Consider the following 22,963-nt stretch of genomic DNA (forward strand, 5'->3'; position numbering starts at 1 on the left):
ACCGTGTGCCTGCTTGTGCACGCACACTCTCTCTAAAATAAATAAATCTTAAAAAAAAGCAATACTTAATGTAATGAACTTCTGATAACATTAGAGAATTTAGGCAGTCTTTTAAACCTTATTAAATTATTTATTTATATATAAATTACTAATTTTATTCATATTAGGTTTTAGTAAGAGAGCAAAAGTCTTCTTGTGTCCAACAAGATATTATTATGACACTTATACATATTAAGAGTAAACAGTAATACATCTGTAAAACACAGGAGGCAATTTTTTTTTTTTTGAGCACCTGATTTGTGCTAAGATTATCAGAGGACTCTAGTAAAGTGGCAGGCCTGATCTTGGATTTTAAAGTACATATCTTCAGGTGCCTGGGTGGCTCAGTCAGTTAAGCATCTGCCTTTGGCTCAGGTCATGATCCCAGGGTCCTGGGATCCAGTTCCACATCAGGCTCCCTGCCTTGGCAGGGAGTCTGCTTCTCTCTCTATCCCTCCCCCCTGCTTGTGCCTCACTCTCTCTCATGCTCTCTCTCTCTCAAAGAAAGAAAGAAAGAAAATCTTAAAAAAAAATAAAGTATGTATCTTCTAACTGAAGTTTTAACCTTACTTAACCTTTCATCAAATCATCTTTATAATATTTTCCCTTAAAGAAACAGTAAATAGCATCAGATATACTGTATGATTTTTTCAAATATAACCTCTCTTTGGACCTTGGTTTTCTCATACATAGTTGGGGATCTATTTTATATCTAAGATCGATTTTATAGAGGTATGACCAGTGGTGTGCTGGTAAATGTTTAACAAATAGCCTGTAAAAAGAAGGAACAGAGGGGAAGAAGAGCTCTGATTTATAGTGTTTCCTAAGTTCTGTGGTGTAAATATTCCCACTGTTGCTGATTTCAAGCTACTGTGGTAACATCAAAGCATCATTATATAGTCTTTCCTCCCTTACTACATATGTAGTAGTTGTAAATAACCTTAAGAATATAGATAATAGTAAAATACAGAAATATAGTCAAATAATTAGGAAAGAATGAGTTTTCAGTATTTATTACTTTTGTTTTAAATATGAAGTTTATACGATTTAATTTTTAATAATGGCTGTGTTTAACAACCAGCTTGCAAAACTCCTGAAAATTTAGCAGTTGGCTCTTGGAGCCAGTGCAAGCCAGCTCCAGCATACCACTCACTAGGTGTTAGGAAGATTAAAAGGAAATCATTAATTTTAAAACTGCCTAATTGTGCCTTGAAACATCTTGGGTCCTCCATAAATCTTAATTTTCTCTTCTCTTGCTTTATGTTTTATTAAGCCCCATTCTCCTCCTTGGAGTCTCTGACAACATCTCTAGTTTTAACACCATCTCCAAAGACAAATTAGATTGATGCATTATTCAGAATATTCAGGAAAATTTAGCACGATTCACTTTCTCTCAGTCCTCTGAGAGGTTAGATATGAGGGAGAAAGGCATTGGCGTCCTTATGTCTCCCTGTAAACATTTGTTCCTACTCACAAAACCTGCATGTCTCGAATTCACTGCCCCCCTTTCCCTGGCTCAATAGTTACTCATTCCCCTCACCCCAGAACCAACCAGCAAGAGTGATCTTTCAGAGAATTAACCTGTGGCTTTATTCAGCTTTGGATGAGAGTTCTGGGAGATGTTTCCCTCCCTATACTGGAAAAATATGTACTTCATTAATTTTGATGTAGTCATTTTTTGTTTTATTTATCTTTGACTGTAAGCCACATGATTAGAAGTCTGTGTGTATTAGAGCCTATATATTTTCCTTTGTAAATAGATTATGCTTTTCAAAATACAGTAGATAAAACATACTCAGTATAAGAAAACATGAAGTAATACTGAAAAATATAAAGATGAAAAAATTACTCATAATTCTGCAACTCAGAGAGAGCCATTGTTATTTTTTGGCGAATTTCTTGTTTTTTCCTGTTTGTGTGAATTACATAATTGGGATCATACTACATATGAAGTTTAGTATTCGGCATGGACACCTGTCGAGCGCCATGATGAATGTAGAATATTCATATATTATAGATGAGCATTGTTGGAAACAAGTTTCATCAAAAACCTAAACTTACCTGTTTTCCCTTCCTATGCAAACCATCATAATGCCTTAATATCATGACTGAGTTATAAGAAATTAAACTTTTCAATTCCAAACGATATGATTACTTATATTAAGCTTCAGGGATGAGGTTTGAACGCATACACACACACACACACACACACACACACACACACACACACACAAGTTTTGGAGACAGGCAAATCTGGGTGCAAACTCCAGTTATGTTATTGCCTGGCTGTGTGACTTTGGGCAAGTTACTTCAACTCTTTGTGGCCTCAGGTTTCATCACATGTGTAATGAGAATGGTGTTAATACCTGCCTGGAAGCGCTGTTAACCAGATTAGATGATGACGGAATGCATATAAAGTGCTTAGGGTATGGTAAATACTCTACGAAAGATTGCTACTGTTACTTTTGTTCCTGACTGGCCCAGTCCTGCCAGCATGAACCCAGGATGAGAATGAGACACTGACTACATACAGCAGCAGTGGCACAGAGAGAGCTGGGAAGATTCAATATGAAGTTTTTAAAACGGTGCCTCAAACAGTGTAAGTGCTACATAAATGTTTGTGATCATTGGCTACCAGTACAAGTTAATGGTAACCTATAATTTATCATCTGAATTGAATTTTGAGAGTGAAAAGAGGCATTACTAATAAATAGACTGGAACAACAGGTGTAAATCAGGACGGTCAAGGTCGTATCAGGATAATTCTAAACAAACTAAGACGTGTAGTCCACTCTATCTATCCACCCTGTTCTCCAAAACCCTTCCCAAAACTTGTATTTGTTAATAGTTTCTTAAATATTTTCCAGTTTCTTTATAAATACACAAATAGACATACACGTGTTTTCTTATTTTCTTCTTTTTTATACAAAGAACTGCATTTTTTTTTCTTTTTGAGAGAGAGAGAGAGAGAGTGTGCACATGTGCGCAGTGGGGGAGCGGAGAAGGAGAGAGAGAATCTTAGGCAGGCTCCACGCCCAGCATGGAGACTGATGTGGGGCTCGATCTCATGACTCTGAAGATCACGACCTGAGCTGAAATCAAGAGTTGGACGCTTAACCGACTGAGCCACCCAGATGCCCCCAGGGCAACATTTTCTAGACACTGTTTGTAGTTTCATTTTTAAAATTTATAATATATTCTGGAGATCATTCCTTATGAACATGGACATCCATTCCTACTCTTTTTTTTGATAGCTGCATGGTATTCCATTACTTAACTGATGCTCTATTGTTGAATTGTTAGATTATTTGCAATATTTAGCTATTTCATATAATGCTATAATGAATAACTTTGTGTACGTGTGTGGAGAAGTGGAGTGGCTGGGTCAAAGGGTACATGCTTTCATAATTTTGAACATTTTGAACAGTACTGCTAAGTTTCCTAGAATGAGCTGTGTACCAGTTTGCATTAGTGGTGTGTGAGAGTGCCCGTTTCCCCGGGACATTGACAGCAGTATTTTGGCAAACTTTTATTTTTGTTTTTGGCAATTTAATAATATTTTAACACTAGTAGTATGAATTTCATAATATGCTAAAGAGTAGTCATGATGGTAACTATCCGTCTTATTCCTGACTTCAGTGAAATGACCTATGAGTTTGCCCATTAAATCTAACACTGTCTTTGGAGCTGAGATGTTTTTGTTGTTGGTGTTAAATATACATATACTCCTATCATGCTTTACCAACTTTTTAAAAAAAACTTTTACAATGTAACATTTCCCTTTTTTTCTTACCATTTGATATTTAAAAAATTCCTGATATTATAGATTTATGTAACATACTTCGCCCTTCATTATTTGTTTCCCCTTCTTTCCTTCCTTTCCTTTCCTTTCCTTTCCTTTTCTTTCTTTCTTTCTTTCTTTCTTTCTTTCTTTCTTTCTTTCTTTCTTTCTTTCTTTCTTTCTTTCTTTCTTTCTTTCTTTCTTTCCTTCTTTCTTTCCTTCTTTCTTTCCTTCTTTCTTTCTTTCTTTTCTATGTATAAGTGATATGCAGTGTTTATCTTTCTCTACCTGGCTTTCTTTACTTAGCATAATACCCTCCAGGTTCATCCATGTTGTTGCAGGTGGTAGGATTTCTTTCTTTTTAAAGGCTGGATAATATTCCGTGTGTGTGTGTGTGTGTATGGTATATTTCATATATATAGTATATATGAAACATATATATGTACATATATTTCATCATATTCATGATATATTTCATATGTATATATCTATCGTGAATATAATGAAATATTGATATCTATCTGAAATATTACCTTTTCTTTATGTATTCATCCATCAACGCACTTTTAGGTTGGTTTCCATACTTTGCCTATTGTGAGTGATTCTACAGTAACATGGGAGTACAGATGACTCTTTGGGATGGTGATTTCTTTTTGATATATACCCAGAAATAGAATTGCTATATCATATGTTAGTTCTAGTTTTAATTTTGAGGAAGCTCCACCATTTCCATAGTGGCTTTACAGTTTATATTCTTACCAACGGTGTACAAGGGTTCCCTTTTCTCCACATCCTTACCAGCATTTCTAATCACTTGTCTTTTTGGTAATATATATTACTTAGCAGGCGTGAGGTGGTATCTCTTTGTGTGTCTGATTTGCATTTCCCTGATGATTAGTGATACTGAGCATCTTTTCACATTCCTGTTGGCCATTTGTATGTCTTCTTTGGAAAATGTCTGTGTAGGTCCTTTGTGCATTTTTAAATCAATTATTTGTTTTGTTTTTTTGCTATTCAGTTGTAGGAGTTCCTTATATATTTTGGATATTCACCCTTTATTGGATATGTGGTTTGCAAATATTTTGTCCCATGCAATATGTTGCCTTTTCATTTTGTTAATGTTTTCCTTACTTTGATGTAGTCCTACTTGTTTATTTTTTTCGTTTATTGCCTATGCTATTAATGTCAATTCCAAAAGAATCGTGGCTAAGACCAGTATTAAGGAGCTTACCCTATATGTTTTCTTCTAGAAGTGTATGGTTTTAGGTCTTAGGTTCAAGTGTTTAATCCATATTGAGTTGATTTTTGTGTATGGTATAAGGTAATCACCAGTTTTACTCTTGTACATGTGAAAGTTTTTCCCATCACCATTTACTGAAGAGACTATCCTTTCCTAATTGTGTATTCTTGGTACCTTAGTTGAAAATTAATTGACCCTACATTCATGGGTTTATATCTGGCCTCTTTATTCTGTTCCATTGGTTTATGTGTCTGTCTTTAGGCCAATACCATACTTTTTGATTACTATAGTTTTGTTATATAGTTTGAAAGCAGGAAGTATGATGCTTCTAGCTTTGCTCTTCTTTCTCAGATTGATTTGGCTATCTGCAGTCTTTTCTGGTACCATGCTAATTTTATTTTTTTTCTTCTATTTTTGTGAAAAATGTCACTGTAAAGCACATTGAGTAGTAAGAGCATTTTAACAAAATTATTTTTTCCATCCCATGAACACTGAATACTTTTCCTTTTATTTGTGCCTTCAGTTTCTTTCATCAGTGTCTTTAGTTTTCAGTATACAGGTCTTTCACTTCCTTGGTTAAATTTATTCCCAGGTACTTTATTCTTTTTGATGCTATTGTCGATAGTTTTCTTAATTTCTCTTTTTTGACAGCTCATTCTTAGTATATAGAAACACAACTGATTTTTGTGTATTGATTTTATATAGTGCAACTTTACTGAATCTATTAGTTCTAACAGTTTCTTGCTGGAGTCTTTAGGATTTTCTATGTATAAGATCCTGTCATCTGCAAAGATAATTTTACATGTTCCTGTCTGATTTTTTAATTTTAATTTTAATTTTTTGACTAATTGCTCTCGCTAGGCATTCCAGTCCTATGTGGAATAGAAGTGGTGAGAGTGGGCATCCTTGTCTTCTTTCTGATCTTAGAGGAAAAGCTTTCAGCTTTTTATTGTTTATAATGCTAGCTGTGGGCTTCTCATATATAGCCTTTATTATGTTGAAGTACATTCCTTCTATATCAAATATGTTGAGAATTTTTATCATGAAAGGATGTTGGGTTTTGTCAAGTGCTCTTTCCTGCATCTGTTGACATGATCATATGATTTCTGTCCTCAATTTTGTTAATGTAGTATATCACATATTTTTGATTTAGATGTTGAACCATCCTTGCATCCCAGGAATAAATCTTAATTGATCATGCTGTATTAGCCTTTTAATGTATTGTTTATCACAGCTTGCTGAAATTTGGTTGAAGATTTTTACATCAGTATTTATTAGGGATATTGGCCTGTAATTTTTTTTTTTCTTGTAGTGTTCTTGTCTGGTTTTGGTGTTAGTGTAATGCTGGCCTTATAAAATGAATTTGGAAGTGTTTCCTCTTCAGTTTTTTGGAAGAGTTGGAGAAGAGTTTGTTTTAATTCTTCCTTAAATGTTTGGTAAAATTTAACAGTGAAGCCATCTGGTCCTGGATTTTTCTTCATTGGGGACCTTGTGATTACTGATGCAGTTTCCTTACTAGTAAATGATCTGTTCAGATTTTCTATTTTTTCATGATTCAATCTTGATAAGTTGTAGGTTTCCAGGAATTTACCCATTTCTTCTAGGTTATCTAATTTGTTGCCTTATAATTGTCATAATAGTTTCTTATGATCCTTAGTTTGTGTTATCAGTTGTAATGTCTTCTCTTTCATTTCTGATTGTATTTACTTGAGTCTTATCTCACTTGATTCATTTTCGCTGTGATCTTTGTTATTTCCTTCTTCCTAGTAACTTTAGGCTTGTTTAGTTTTTTCCCCCTCAGTGTAGGCATTTATCACTGTAAACTTCCATCTTAGAACTGCTTTCCATTCCATAATTTTGCATTCCATAAATTTTGATATATCATTGCCTCAAGATGTTATTTGACTTCCCTTTTGGTTTCTCTTTTTGATCCATTGCTTGTTCAGGAGCATGTTGCTTAATTTCCACATATTTGTGAATTTTCAAGTTTTCCTCTAATAATTGATTTCTAGTTTCATCCCACTGTGATCCAAAAATATGCTTGATATGATTTCAATCTTACTTTTGTTAAAGCTCGCCTTGTGACCCAACATATGAGAATGTTTCATGTATGCATAAGAATATATTTTTGTGCTGTTGGATGGAATGTTCTATAAATGCCTGTTAAATCCATCTGGTCTAGCATGTAGTTTAAGGCCATTTTTTTTTTATCGGTTTTCTGTCTGGATGATTTATCTATTGTAAAAGTAGGATAGTAAAGTCCATCACTATTATAGTGTTGCTGTTTCTTTCTGTCTTCTTTCTGTCTTCAGATTTTTAAATATTTGCTTTATATATTTAATTGCTCTGGTGTTGAGTGTGTACATATGTAGAATTATTAAATCCTCTTAGTGAATTGAACTCTTTGTCATATAATGACCTTCTTTGTCTCTTATTACAGTTTTTGGCTTAAAATCTACCTTGTCTAATATAAGTATAGCTGCCCCGACTTTCTTTTGGTTTCTACTTGCATTGGAATATGTTTTTCCATCCCTTTACTTATAGTCTATATGTGTTGTTAAGCTGAAGTGAGTCTCTTGTAGGCAGCATATGGTTTGGTCTTGTTTTTTATCCATTTAACCACTCTGTGTCTTTTGATTGGGCAATTTAGTCCACTTACATTTCAAGAAATTATTGATAGGTATAGATCTACTTATTGCCATTTTGTTGTTTCCTGGCTGTTTTTCAGTCCCTTTTTTTTTTTTTTTTTTGCTCTCTTCCTTTGATGATTGATGATTTTCTATGGTGGTATGATTTGATTTCTTTCTCTTTATGTTTTGTGTATCTACTATAGGTTTTTGTTTTTAGTTACCTTGAAGCTTACAAAAGCTTACAGTCTATTTTAAGCTGATGACGACTTAAATTCAAACACATACAGAAGTTCTACATTTTTACAATCCCTCCCTTTTATGTTTTTGATGTCACAGTTTACATCTTTTTCTGTTGTGTAGCCACTGACAAATTATTGTAGTTGTAACTATTTTTTAATACTTTTGTATTTTAACCTTAATACTAGTTATAAGTGATTTACCCACTACCATTGCCATATTAGAGTATTATGAAATAAACTATATATTTACCTTTACCGTTGAGTTTATACTTTCATATGTTTTCCTGTTACTGCTGATTAGTATCCTTTCATTTCAGCTTGAAGAACTCCCTTCAAGTTTCTTCTAAGGCCAGCCTACTGGTTTACTTCCTCACCTTTTGTCTTGAAAACTTTTTAACTCTCTTTCAATTCTGAAACAAAGCTTTGCTGGGTAGTGTATTCTAGGTTGGTAGTTTTGTTTTGTTTTTTCACTTTCGCACTTTGAATACATCATCCCACTTCTTTTTGTCCTGTAAGATTTCTGCTGAAAAATCTCCCAAATGTATTATAAGAGTTTCCTTATACATAACAAGTTGCTTTTCTCTTGCTGCTCTTAAGACTCTTTATCTTTAACTTTTGATAACCTGATTATGATGTGTCTCAGTGTAGTCCTTTTGGATTCATTTTATTTGGTATTATTTTCTTTACACTTCTTGGATCTGTATGTCTTTCCAGGTTAGGGAAGTTTTTAGCCATTATTTATTTGAATAAGCTTTCTGCCCCTTTCTGTCTCTCTTCTCCTTCTGGGACCCATATAATGCATATATTCATATATTGGTCCTTTTGATGATGTCCCTCAAGTCCCTTAAACTATCTTCATTCTTTTTCTTTCCTTTTTTGCTCCTCTGATTGGATGATTTCCACTGCTCTGTCTTTGAGTTCACTGATTCTTCTGCTGGATCATGCCTGATGTTGAATTTTCAGTTCAATTATTGTACTCCTCAGCATTATGATTTCTGTTTGGTACTTTTAAATGTTTTCTCTCTCATTGTTGAAATTCTCAGCTTTGTTCATGCACTGTTCTCCTGAACATGGTGAGAATCTTTATGACTTTATTTTGAACTCTTTATTGAATAAATCACTTACCTCCATTTCATTAAAGTTGATTTCTGGAGATTTATCTTATTCTTTTGTTTGGAACATACTCCCTTGTTTCTTCATTTTCCTTGACTCTCTGAGTTGGTTTCTGTTTATTAGATAAAACAGCCACCTCTCACAATCTTGAGTAACTGGCCTATATAGGCCATGAACCACATCAATCAGCCCAGCCTGAGCTCCTGGCTGCCTTGCAAACCTTTATGATTGTCTAAGTTGCTGTCTTTGTCTTAGCGGTTCCCAGTAGATGATGGTGTGCCAAGACCTGTCAATGTCACAGAGGTATGGGGAATGATCATATGCCTGTTCAGGTTCTGAGAAGACTGCTAATTGCCTGACCCTTCAGCTTTCTGACTCCTAGAATTTAAATTTAAATTTAAACCTAACATGGCAAAACAGAGATACACTTTTTACACTTCAGGTAAAGCCCTTACCTTTAAGTGAGTGTTGCTGGTCCTTTCGGGAATCTGTCAGTATTGAGTTCTCTTATCTGTTTATTCATATCTTCCCCTCCAAGGAAGCTTCTGCTTCTGCTCAGAGGCTTTTGGCAGCCCTTTTATGTGTTTTGAGTCTCTGTGGATTAAATCTGTTTCCAGTTCTCACTAAAATAAAAATTAAAAAAATAAATAAAATTTAATTAATTAAATTAATTAAACCAATATCAAATAATTATTTAATTGAAAGCCTGACCTTAAGACAGCAGCTGGGAAAGCCAGGACCTTAGATATGCCCCTATCAGGAAGGAACTGAGAGCTGAGTGTTTTTGACTACTCACTCCGTGTGGAGCCAGAGGAAATAGAGAGTGCTTGTGTGCAGAACCACCTCTTTATTTTACATGGTGGGGAGCTCATGAATTCTGAGCCCCATCATCTCCCAGAGCTAGGCAATTGGAGAGTCAGTTCCTCAGTGACAGCCATAATAGTTAGGGTGCTACATGTGTGGACAAGCTACTTCCAGGGAAAAGCTGGCCATTTGGTTTTATAGCTGGAGTGAATGAGGAGAGACAGCAGGTGATGTGCCCACCAGCTCTTTCAGGCTCCCAGGAGGATCCCAGTCTGTATCCACATTCAAGCTCATTAGAAGCCAGAATCTTAGGCAGCAACTAGGAAAGCATGTAGTCAAACCCCTTTCAGGGAGAGACTGGGAGATGGGCATTTTTGCCTGCTCCTTCTACACTGAGCCTAGAGGGGATAGCACAGTGAGTGCTTGTGTGCCTACTGAACAGTTGCTTCTTTGTTTGCTATTGTCCTGTGGGACTTGTGAATTCAAACTCCATTGGCTCTCAGAGCTAGGTGATGTTGGGGTCTGTTCTTGAGGTGTCAGCTTTATAAGCTGGAGCACTACATGTGTGGTCCAAACCCTTTGCTCCTCATGGAGAAGCTGGGAGTTAGGAGGTCCCTATCAAATATAAGGCACTGCTGGATATAGGGTTTATGTTGAGAATGTGTCTCAGCCCGTCCTACCCATTTCAATTTGGGTATTTTCTCAGTCACCCAGTGTGTAAGAGTCATTCAACTCGTTTCTGGATTTCTCTCAGAGGGAATTGATCCATATGTAGCTGTATATTTACTGCATTTGTGGGAAGAGGGGAGGTCAGGAGCCTCATATGTCATCATCTTGGTCAGCCCTTATTTCCTTCACCAAAATTAGTTAGTGACAAGCAAACATATTGGCCCTTTTCGCTCCTTCTGGTTTCTCTTTTTTACCCCTTGATTTTAGTCAATAATGTCTTTTCTATTGATCAACTTTGTACTATCAAATATGACTATATTTTTTGTTTTTGATTTATCAGCTTTAAATGATACAATTTTCTTGTCAGATATTATATATAGGAAATACCAATCTTATTTTATCTACAAACTTTCCTCATTTCTCCCCTATATTCCTGTTATTTACATATGTTTATATGGTCAAGATGTTAATATATACATTCTGTTTTGGCATCTTAATACTTAACATTTGTTTTTGTCTTCATTGGAGAGTTAAATATATTCAATGCATTATTCCTTTTGCCATCATTTCATCAGTCATCTTGTAATTGGCTTAAGTTTATCTTCTAGTATTTTCTCAAAAGATTTTATAAGTACAACAGTCTTAAACCTAACAAGTTCAAAAATGCTAGTCAGTGGACTTTACACCTGAAGGACAGTTTGGCTGTATTTAAAATCCTTGACTCATCACTTCATTCTTTGAAAACCTTATTAAGTTTTGCTGCATTGTCTTCTGGTATAGAATTTCTCTGTGGAGAAATCTTACACCAGCCTGATTTTTCCTCCATAGTTTTGCATGCTTGCCCAAATAATTATTTAAAATGTGGAGGAGAGGGCACCTGGGTGGCTCAGATGGTTAAGCGTCTGCCTTCGGCTCAGGTCATGATCCCAGGGTCCTGGGATCGAGTCCCACGTGGGGCTCCCTGCTCCTTGGGAGCCTGCTTTTCCCTCTGCCTCTCTCTCTCTCTTCCATGAATGGATAAATAAAATCTTAAAAAAAAATTGTGGAGGAGAATATACAACAGGGAAAAGACAGTCTCTTCAATAAATGGTAGGAAAATTGGACAGCCACTTGCAAAAGAATGAAAACAGACCACTATCTTACACCATATATAAAAATTAGCTCAAAATGGATTAAAGATTTGAACATAAGACCTGAAATCATAAAACTCCTAGAATAAAACATAGGCAGTTATATCCTTGACATAGGTCCTGGTGATAATTTTTTGAATCTGGCACCAAAAGCAAAAGCAACAAAAGCAAAAATAAACAAGTGAGACTACCTCAAATGAAAAAGCTCTGCATAACTAAGGAAATCATCAAGAAAGTGAAAAGACAACCTACAGAATGGGAGAAGATATTTGCAAATTATAATATCTGATAAGGGACTAATATCCCAAATATATAAAGAACTCATACACCTCAATAGCAAAAAATACAAACAATTCAACTTAAAAATGGGTAGAAGATCTGGAAAGACATTTTTACAAAAAGGTCAACAGGTACAAGATGCTCTACATCATTAATCATCAGGGTAATGCAAAGCAAAACCACAATGATATATCACTTCACACCTGTTAGAATGGCCATTATCAAAAAGACAAGAAATAACAAGTGTTGGCAAGGATGTGAAAAAGTGGAACCCTCATGCACTGTTGGTGGGAATATAAATTGGTGCAGCCACTATGGAAAACAGTATGGCTGTTCCTCAAAAAATTAAAAATAGAACTGCCATATCATCCAGGAATTACACTTCTGGGTATTTATCCACAGAAAATGAAAACACTAACTTGAAAAGATATATGCAGCCCTTGTTCATTGAAGCATTATGTGTAATAGCTGAGATATGGAAATAATGTTAAGTGTTCATTGATGGATGAATAAAGAAATTATATATATACATCACAATCTCTTTATACACACACACACACACACACACACAATAGAATTTTATTCAGCCATAAAAAAGAATAAAGTCTTGCTGTTTGCAATAAAATGGATGAACCTCGAGGGCATTATGCTAAGTGAAGTAAGTCAGGGAAAGTTAAACACTGTGTGATGTCTCTTATGTGTGTAATCTAAAAATAAATAAAAATCAAGCTCATAGGTACAGAGAACAGATTGGTGGTTGCCAGAGGCAGGGGGTGGGGGATGGGAGATGGATGAAATTTTTTTTTTAGTTTAAATAAATTGAATTTTAAAAAATAAAAATAAAATGTGATAATTTGGGCTATGTCTCTATATTGACTATTTTTATGTAAATTTCCTGGTGCATATAATACCCTTTCAATAAGTATATTCAAAGCTTTCATTACAGGTAAGTTTTCTTGATTATATTTTAATTAGTTATTCTGTTCTTTTGTATAGTTTTTGTTTAGGTTTGGGGAGCTCTGATTATTCATAGGTTGGATCTTTGCTTTTCTCATATTTTTCTTTTTGTTTTTTAAGAGAGAGTGTGAGTGAGTAGGGGTAGGGGGAGAAGCAGAAGGAGAGGGAGAGAGAGAATCCCAAGCAGGGTCCACGCCTGGCATGGAATCTGATGATACAGGGCTTGATCTCAGGACTCTGAGATCATGACCTGAGCCAAAGAGTTGGATGCTTAACTGACTGAGCCACCCAGGTGCCTGTTTTTCTCATATGTTTCATTGTCTAATCGCTAACTCATTTATGTGCCTGTCTTTGGTTTATTGTTTTCTTACTCCTAGTCTACATGTCCCTTATTGTACTATCTTTGATGTCTACCCTTCTAATATTATTTGAGGTTTCATATTTATGTCTGATTTTTTTTCTTTGCACTTGTTTACTAGGTTCTGCTAATTCATTTCTTCTTCTCTTGTTTTTCTGTCTCTTTTCTGAGTTCTTATTATTACTGCTCTATGGTCTTCCTTAATAGAAGGAATTGTTTCATTAAATTTTAAAAATTTGTGGTAAAATTTTTTTATCACGATTTTCATGTGTACATGAAATTTTCTAATATCTATTTTTTGTCTGTAAGTTTTTTCCTCCTGTTTTGCACACTTTTCTTATATTTTCTTTGTATCAGGTCTTTGCCAATTCACTTTTTATTGCTCTTAAGTGAGCAAGTTGGATTTCCCTGAACTAGGGACTAGGGACTAATAATAGTAGTAAGTTTCTCTTTGAGATGGTAAGGATCTAGAATAAACTTAAAAGCATCCCAGCCCAAGGATTCTCTTCTTTTTTGCTGCACACAGACAAAACTCATCCTAGTGTTTCTTGTGTAATCCCCTCTCATTTTCTCTGCACCAGACTTAGTACATCAGGGCTTCTGCTACCAGTCAGTCATGCTGACCCAACCCACGCCTAACATGGCAAAACAGAGATACACTTTTTCACTTCAGGTAAAGCCCTTACCTTTAAGTGAGTGTTGCTGGTCCTTTCTGGAATCTTTCAGTATTGAGTTCTCTTATCTGTTTATTCATATATTCCCCTCCAAGGAAGCTTCTGCTTTGGCTCAGAGGCTTTTGGCAGCCCTTTTATGTGTTTTGAGGCTCTGTGGATTAAATCTGTTTCTAGTTCTCACTAAAAATGGCACTTGAAAGTTTTCTTTATATTCTCTTTATTACTTTTATATGCTTTTTATTTGGAAAAGAGTACAAGTTCTGACTTATGCAGCCATTATCATGTCAGAAGTTCTGAATGCTATTTGTGCAAAAACAAAAAAAAACACACATACAGAAAATAAAAACAATATAAAACAAAGCAAAACAAAATAGGAGCCTCACATTCTTGGACTGAACGCTCACTGTCCCAGCCTTAAAATTACTCCTGAGTTTTCTTAATGCATAAAGGGAAATTCATAGCCCTCTACAATCCATACATATTCCTCACAGACCTCAAACACTGTTTCCTCCCTCCAAAACCCATTTCCAGGTGGTGTTTCCTGGAATTCTCCAAACAATGCACTTCACCAAATCTTTTTACTTCCATTGCAAACATTTCATCCTCATTTCGCCTAGGTTGATATCTGGTTGAACCCCTAAGGTACCACTCTCCCTGTAGCCTTCTCAGGCAGAGTATATTTTTCAAAGCCACACTATCAAGCCATGCTGTCTTCTTTCCTTACTCCTGGTCACACTTTTTCAATCACTGAAGACCTGGCTCAGTCTTCCTCAGCTCTGTACTTTCTGCTATTGTCCTAGAAAACTTGACATCCTTGATTCTGACATATTTTAATATCCCCAAAAGAACTGAGACCTTCTTATCTCCAATGATCTTTTGCTCTCCTCTACTCCACCTATCCTGTTTCTCATTTTTTACTTTGGTCATCAATACAAAGTGCCCACTGCCAATATTGTTAATTCAATCATCCCACTTTTCAGCTCACTCAACTATCTCTACACAATGATTCTGAGACCTCACTGAGATGGCTAATCTACTATTTCCTCCAATTTTTTAAATCTGCCTCCTCTTGTTTTATTTCTGTCCTGTTCCAGATTATATTCCATTAGCCTTCATTTTAATCTCTCTAATGCAAATACCTTCAACTTCCTTACCCTACTCTCCATCATTGCAACTGAACTCAGCCCAACTGCACGAAACCATATGCCCACATCCAAAGAGCTAGCTGGAGGCCTCTGGAAAAAATTGTACATAGAGAAAGGATGGTATTAGTGTCAATTCATGAGCATCCACCCTCATCTGGGTCCTTGACATTGCCAAAATATCTTATTTAGATTAATTTACTGAACTTTTTCTTCATCACTAAACTTATTTCATATCTCCTTCATTCTAAATTCCTTCCCCCCAACCTTTGTTAAATGATGTCTTTCTGTTCACAGAAGAAATAGAAGCCATCAAGTGAGAACTTTCCTTCTTACCACCTTGAGGTCCACAGATTTATCTGCATTTCCTTCCTTTCTGCTTGAGGGAAGAAACATCCTTCTTCTAATCAGCAGCCAGTGCCTCTGCAGATTCTCCAGGTATCATCCCTTCTTATATTCCCATGGCCTTACTTTACTAGGTATTCCTTAGAGCTCCTGCAACTTTAATCTCTATTCTCTAACTGGCTCTTCCTTAGCAGCCTGCATCCATAACATTGGTATACTTTATCTTTAAAATACTTTTCCTTAATATTACATCTCTCCATGACATTTTACAACAGACTTCCCAAAATACCTTGGTATACATCATGCTTCTTCCACTTCCTTACCTCCCATTCACTTTTTGATTTATCCCAATCTAGATTTGCAGCTATTACTCTACTTAAACTTATCTTGTTAAAGTCAACAATGGCTTTCCTAAATCTAAATGGTCATTTTTAGGTCCTTATCTTCAATGGCGTCACAGAAGCATTTAACATAGTTTATTATTGAGGATTAAGGAGTGTACTTCTTGTGATGAGCACTGGGTGATGTATGGAATTATTGAATCACTGTATTGTACACCTGAAACTAATGTAATACTGTATGTTAACTAACTGGAATTGAAATAAAAACTTAAAAAGCCAAAAATATATATATAAATAAATAAAGATGTTGTCTCAATAAGGAAAAAAAATAACATAGTTCTATCAAAACATAACTCTTGATTTCTATCTCTGGTTCCCATATTTCTTCCTTTCCCAGTGTCTCCCTTTTCAGAAAATGATGTGTACCTCCAAGTATGCTGTTGGTCACACCATGAATATAGGCAGGTGTCATTCTGTCATCTTCTTAATCTTCTATTCACATATTCTAGTTTGCATAGGACCTGTCAGTTTTTCTCCCAAGATAATTCTAAAATCTGCCCATCTCTCTCCTCCTCTGCCACTGCTTCAGGCCAAGCTTCTGGCATTTTCTGACTTCACAGCTATAATGACCATCTAGCTGTTCTCCTTACTTCCATTTTTGCTATTCTCCAATCCATTCTTCACACTGCTCCAGAGTGATCCTTTATGAGATTACATAGGTCGTGTCACTTACCACTACATTTAAAATTTCAAATCTTCAATGTGGTCTACAAGGTGTGTTCTGACCCTTGATTGCCTCTCAGTATCATTTTCCTTCTGTTGTCTCAGCCACATTGACTAACTTCAAATACAGACAAGCTTGGAGACTTTGAATGGAAAGTTCCTCTATCAACTTTTTCCTTAGCTGATTCTTACTCATCCATCAGATTCAACTTAAATGCTCTTACCTCAGAAAATCCTTCTCTGACACCAAAAAGTACCCCTCTTATAATATCTCATCACACTATCCTTTCTTCATGGTCCGTAACCAAGCATGTAGATATATATTTATATACTTACTTGTTTAATGTCGGTCTTTTCCATGATGGTGGAGTTCAGGTCAGTTTTGGTCACTTAATCACCAGCACCTAGCATAGGACATGACACAAAGCAGGAACTCAATTGATAACATTCACTAGATGATTGGGAGGGGATCTAGGCTAGGTCTTCCTTTGAGACAGAGGTATTTAGTGGCCTAATCTTTCATATTTTGGATATCTAGATTTCCCTTCAGTGTTCTATTGGTGACCTTGAAACCAAACTAGCTGATTTTATGATAATGAGGCCTTTCAAATTGTCAGCTCTGTATACGTCTGTTTACACTGTTGACCTTTGGTTCCAAGACCTCCTATCCTCCTGTCCAAACCCATTAACTTAAACGTGAGGTGTCTCTGATATTCACAGCCACGTCATTCAGGAAGTGTCTTGAACCTTCCTGTCTTCTGACTACTATGTCCGTTCAGAATGTTGCCTTTGTATTATGGTAGCTGCAGCGGTATCTGATTGGTGCTCACTCGGTACCAAACTAGAAGTAGAAAAAAGAAGTAGCATTGTGAAAGGCAATGGACTTCAGGAGGGGATTGTTTCCCCTCTCTTGGATTAGGAGAAAATACATTATATCTCTAATCTAAGTCTCTGTTATACAGGTAAGGAATTTGAAGGCCAGAGAAGTAATTTCTCTAATGTCACAGTTTCATGATCCCTTTGTCATGAAACTGTTACTTTATGTTACTTTATGTTAGTAACTAAACTATGTGCATGCCGACTTTAAATCAATTTTCTTGGAATTTTTCCTGAGTTGTAAAAAGGTTAGAACAAAATGAAGTTAGGGATGAAATGGGAATGGGGACTAAAACAGTCTCTGTGGTTAGAGGGGAAATACTCAGAGTTGAAGAGGACCTCAGAAGTCATATATACCATAAACACTGGGGCAGGTCCTACAAACACAGTTGCTATAGCCAAGGGTATGATATGCAACATTGAGGTAATTAGGGACAGAGTTTACTCTGACTATAGTTCCTTTGCGAAAGAGTGCTGTTGGTCAAGATAAGGTTACTCTTCTACTTGAGGAGACTTCAGTTCTTCCCTGACCTTTTAATTAAATTGGTCCACCAGTTTCTCCTCTACTGAAATGATTTTCATATCCTTTCCTGAGACATTTTTCACTACTCATATGCTGAGGATTTTGTTCAGTGGTGTGTGGGTTTCGGGAGCATATCGCAAAAGATCCTATCATTCTGTTTGGTAGAGCAAGTTTCATTGGCTGTACTTTCTGCCATGACTGAAACTGCTGTGAAATTTATGAGGAATGAGTAAGTGTAAGTCACCTTTGCTAAAATATCAGGTAGTGATATTTCCTGTATGAAGTATTGGCCTATGCGTTGATTGGAAATATTTCTAATCAACACCCTTAGGTTCCTGTGTGTGAGCTCATTCTTTCTCACCTCGCATCTGTTCATCTGCCTTACCTCACCTTGTGAGAAAGGCAAAGGCACAAGAGAGGAAGCAGGAAGTTTGAAAACCTGTTTCTGAAAATTTTATGATCGCAGGAGACAGGTTTGAAAGTAAGTTCTTTGATAACTAAAGGAAAGAGGTGAACTGAAGGGTGGCAGCTCTGTTCCTTAAGTTCTGATAAGTGAGGACCCAAAGAGATCTAAATATAATTGGCAACTTTAAATTTAGTCTGTCTCAATTGAAAGCAGTAAAGGAGTTAATATTCACTGAGTACTTATTACCTGCCAGGCACTGTACTGTGTTTAATAGGGCTGCCATATCGCTTGATACCAGGGGACACCATTCACATTGCACTCTGTAAATTTTACCACCAAAAGTTGTGCAATGAGATATCCTTAGGTCTATTATCACAGTTACTACAACTGCCCCATAAGTAATCACACCAATAAGTAAATCCTTTGGCTTCTATTTTTTTTTTTTTTAATTGGGAGCCGCAGCAGGAGATCAGAAGAAAGGATGAGGTCAGGGTATGCATTCCTTGGCTCCTTCCTACAAGAACTCTCTGGGCTGGCTGTGTCCCTAATTTGAGTGTGCATTTATTTCCTGTAGGGATCCTGACTAATACAGGCTAGATTTCAAGATGAAGTCTAACTAGAAAGTTAAGGTCTTTTCCAATACCTCTTGTTAATACCCACTGAAAAGTACCAATACTTTAACACGACTATCTATTGAGTTAAGTGGAGTCACTGGCAAGACCTTTCAGGATGGTGCATGTTAGGTGCCTACTTGCAAAATCTCCACAGCGCATTTACAGTAGCACTTGTAGCCAAGCGGACCTGCTCTGCATGTACATCTTATAGATGGTACTCGAGTGATTGTTGATTAAGAGACACTAGAATAGTACTTCCTGTGGAAAGGGTCTTTCTGCTCCCAGAAACTTGTCAGGCAGCCAGTGCCATTAATGCAGATTCCTTCAGTAGCACTAAGGTTTTACATCTCTAGGAGTTCAGTTAAAGATTAAAACAAAACAAAAATCTTATCAGTAGTACACATTTTTGACAGAATGGCTAATTGGTTTAAGAACTTTACAACAAGATAACTAGGCAGAAGAGAATGGAACACAAAAAGGGTCAATTTTGATAAAGGGGGGAGAATGTGCAGAGCAGCATTTGGAACTTTGCCAAGGGGGCAGGTTTGTGCAGGTGGTTTAGTACTGTGAGGAAGTTCTAGGAGGCCAAGGGCACTGCGTAACAGGAGATGTGAGGACAAAAAGAAGGGATAGAAATGAGACATGGGACAAGGCTAAAATCTCTAACTACCTTACAGGTTTTTCTTTTGCAGGTCTTGGATGATGTCATTGTAGATCTCTGGCAAAGCATCTTTCAGGCTTAGCGTTTAGTCCTTCCACCTCATCCTAAAGAGTCACTCTGATTTCCTATTTATTTTCCATCTGAAGAGAAATTCAAAACAAGTTATCATGAGTCCACAAACTGGAAGGGATTTTCATGAAAGAGATCACAAGAACAGGAGATTGGCAAGCTTTTGGAGGGGCACACCCATTCTTTAGTTGTTTACCCTTTAAATTAGGCCCAGGGTTGTGGTAGGAGCTACCAAGAAACTACTGGAGACTATATCAGTGCCATCTTTGTCCCACCTTCCACAGCCTTGGTTTTAATAGGAATACCTTAGATAGAATGGAAGGAGAGAGGTGGTGTGCAGTGGAGTAGAAAGGGCCATGAAAGAAAGGCCCAGTGGTTAAGAACAAGCTCTGATATTCAGACTCTGATATTTAGTAATCATGTGGCTTTGGCTAAATTGCATTACCTGATTGAGCTTCAGTTGCCTCATCTATAATTAAAATAATGATGATGATGATGATACATACCTTAAGGTGTGCTGTGAGAAATACATTAATTCAAGTAAAGTCCTGGTACATACTAAGGGCTCACTCTTTGTTGGCCTTCATGGTTATTGTTGCTAGTATGCAGAAAGAGAAGGAATCCGGAGCATTATTAACAGTTAGGAAAACCTTACCCACTCAAGTTTGGCTGGAACTGATCCAGACTGTATAACTCAGAAGTATATTTTTGGGTCGCCTTTGTCATTCATTCACCCATTCAACAAATATGTTTTGAGTGTCTACAACATGCGAACTGCTGAAAGAGGTGGGTCTATAATAGAGAACAATCATAGTCTCTGGCTCAGTTCACTTGAGAGTGGAGGAGACAGGTTGGTGAACAGATAGTTACAGTACAGGAGGGCATGTGCTATATCAAGGACAGAGTCAACATGTTCATTGTCTATGGAGAAGGAAGAGAGGAGGGAGATGGGAAATTTAAATTTGTTTGGAATACTGTCGAGGTTGGCTTCCTGCTGATGCTGACCAATGATAATGCATTAAACAACAGACTCAAGATCAGTTACTTTACTAATTGAGGTTGGTGCTCTAAAACTCCATGAGGTCAGAGACTTTATCTCTTTTATGTAATTATCAGTCAACACCTTTTGACTGATGCAATGATGATGTAAAGGAACACAGAGACCTAGATGGTACCAAAAGTCATTCAAATCTTAGTCTATACTAGGACTGCTGGTCCCTGGTGGGCTTAGTGTTTGTACTAAGGTGTTACCTGTGCATCTTATCAGGCACAAATGAATGAAGAGTGAGTAAATGCAGCCATCAACTCACTGGTGTCTTCCAGAACATAGCAAATCTCTTTATAGTGTGTGAGGACAAGTTGGGTGCTAGTGATTGGTAAAGAAATGAGAGGGTGGCAAGATGTATGACATATAAGTCTGGCTGAGCTTAAAAATCTTAACCATCCCAGAGGCGGAGGGAGTCTTCTGTCTCCTCAATGCTCATTTGATGGACATTAGAAATCAGAATGACTTTCTTTGCAGCCATCATTTGGAAGACTCTCTAGCTCTGCTTTTCCTCAGCTATTGCTAGGATTGGCTGTCTCCACTGGACTGCATCCAGAGCCTTGTTACTCACTGTCAATACCCGAAGCCAAGCTTCGATGCTGGAGCAGCCAGCTGCTGCTCATTCTCTTCGTTCTCCACATCCTGACATGACTGTCAGGGAAACAAAAGCTTCTCAAATGACAGCTTCCTCTGGCTCTTCCATCTGTTTCAATCTGGCCTGGAGTGAGTGTGGACAGCCAAGTAATCACTCCAGGATGTTTGCCTTAACAAGCATGGCCAAATGCAGGCATGGACAGGACACAGCTTCTGTTTCCTCATGGTGATCACGCCTCAGGTGCACCTGCTTGGACACAGCTTCAGGTCTTGAGGTGGGCTTTGGAATGCTTGCAGTGGACAGTCGCTGCTAGGATGCTGTTGGCCCTTTAAGACCCTCTCTATAACAGATGGGCAACTCAGATTGTTGAATGGCAAAGGAAAAATGGCTGTGGGGGGGTCACTGGCTTGAAAGGCTTGTTCCTTTGAATAGGTTTGGACTGCTTTCATGATGAAATGCCCTTAGGTTTCATAGCCAAGTATATTTTAAAGTATGAATCACTAAACTTTTGTGTTAAATACAATTCATATTTTATCTGCAAACAATTTTTTTTTTACAAAAGCAGACTAGGTTTTAAGTTATCTATACTTTAATTCACTGATATGTATATTTAATACATGCTTATTGTAGATTTTGAACATCAATATTATACTACAGGAACTCATGTCTACAGAGTTTGCTTAATGCTTTAAAATATAATCCCTATTGTGTTTTTGTTACAAAAGTAATATATGAATTGTTATCTACAATTTAGAAAATTCCAAAATGTACAGCACTGAAGATTAAAATCACCTGTAATCCCATGACTCTGAAAGAAATTAATATTAACATTGTAGTGTATTTTCTCCTAGGCTTTTATCCTATGCATGCGTCTAATATGTGTTTAAGTGGTTGTTACATATTTTTACATAAAGCTAAATGGTATCAAGAATGCAAACAAAAGAAAAGGGAATTATTTTTCTTGCCTGTTTGCAAGGTTGTTCTTGAATGAGTGTTCTCTCAAACATAACCTAACTACCTACCTCCACCTCCTGCTACAAAGACAAAGTAAGAAAACCATATTGGGGAGTCAGGGAGTGAGGACAGGTAGAGAAAAATGAAACTCTGGTTAATGTCCAGATCAGAGGGTAAACTATCCTGATGAATATATTTGGAGGATTGCTTTGCATAGGGGAACACAGAGATGATTTGATTGATTGATTCATTCACTCATTCATTCATCCATTCAACAAACATTGATTGAGCCCTCGTTTTGAATTAGGCATTGTACTTGGCAATGGGATAAAAATACAAATACAACACACCCTTGACCTCAGAGAGCACCCAGTCTGGGGTGGGAACCAGATGAATAATTCACCAATGACAATGAGGTGTCTTGAGTTCCGACTGAGCCCCATGAATACGTGTCAAATAACAAGTCATTTGCAGTGGATGGAGGGAAAGACACTTGTGGAGATATGGTAGGAAAAGGGCTCTGTGGAGTTTGTTCTTAATCCTGAAAGTGCTGGAGTCCACTAAAAGATTATAGAGAGGGGAGTTAAATGATCACTTTTATATTTTGGCCAGCACAATTGGAAGCAAACAAGATTTGAAATCAGACAGCTCCAGGATCTTTTGAAAAGCAAATACAACTAAACAAGCAAGCAAATAAACAAGATTCTCTGAGCTTCAGTTTCCCCATCTCTAAAATAGGAATAATAACTGCCTGTA

The 22,963-nt window shown here is 36.7% G+C and overlaps 1 protein-coding gene across 5 annotated transcripts in view; it reads left to right on the forward strand.

The window, feature by feature from the left end:
• The window catches only part of CPNE4 (copine 4), a 516,611-nt gene that overhangs the window by 97,597 nt on the left and 396,051 nt on the right, over positions 1–22,963 (forward strand). The gene's annotated exons all lie outside the window — the stretch shown is intronic.

The sequence above is a fragment of the Callorhinus ursinus genome, unplaced genomic scaffold (assembly GCF_003265705.2).
Source record: "Callorhinus ursinus isolate GAN/ISIS: 27379988/994484 unplaced genomic scaffold, GSC_fseal_2.0 scaffold1, whole genome shotgun sequence".
Classification (NCBI taxonomy): Eukaryota; Metazoa; Chordata; class Mammalia; order Carnivora; family Otariidae; genus Callorhinus; species Callorhinus ursinus.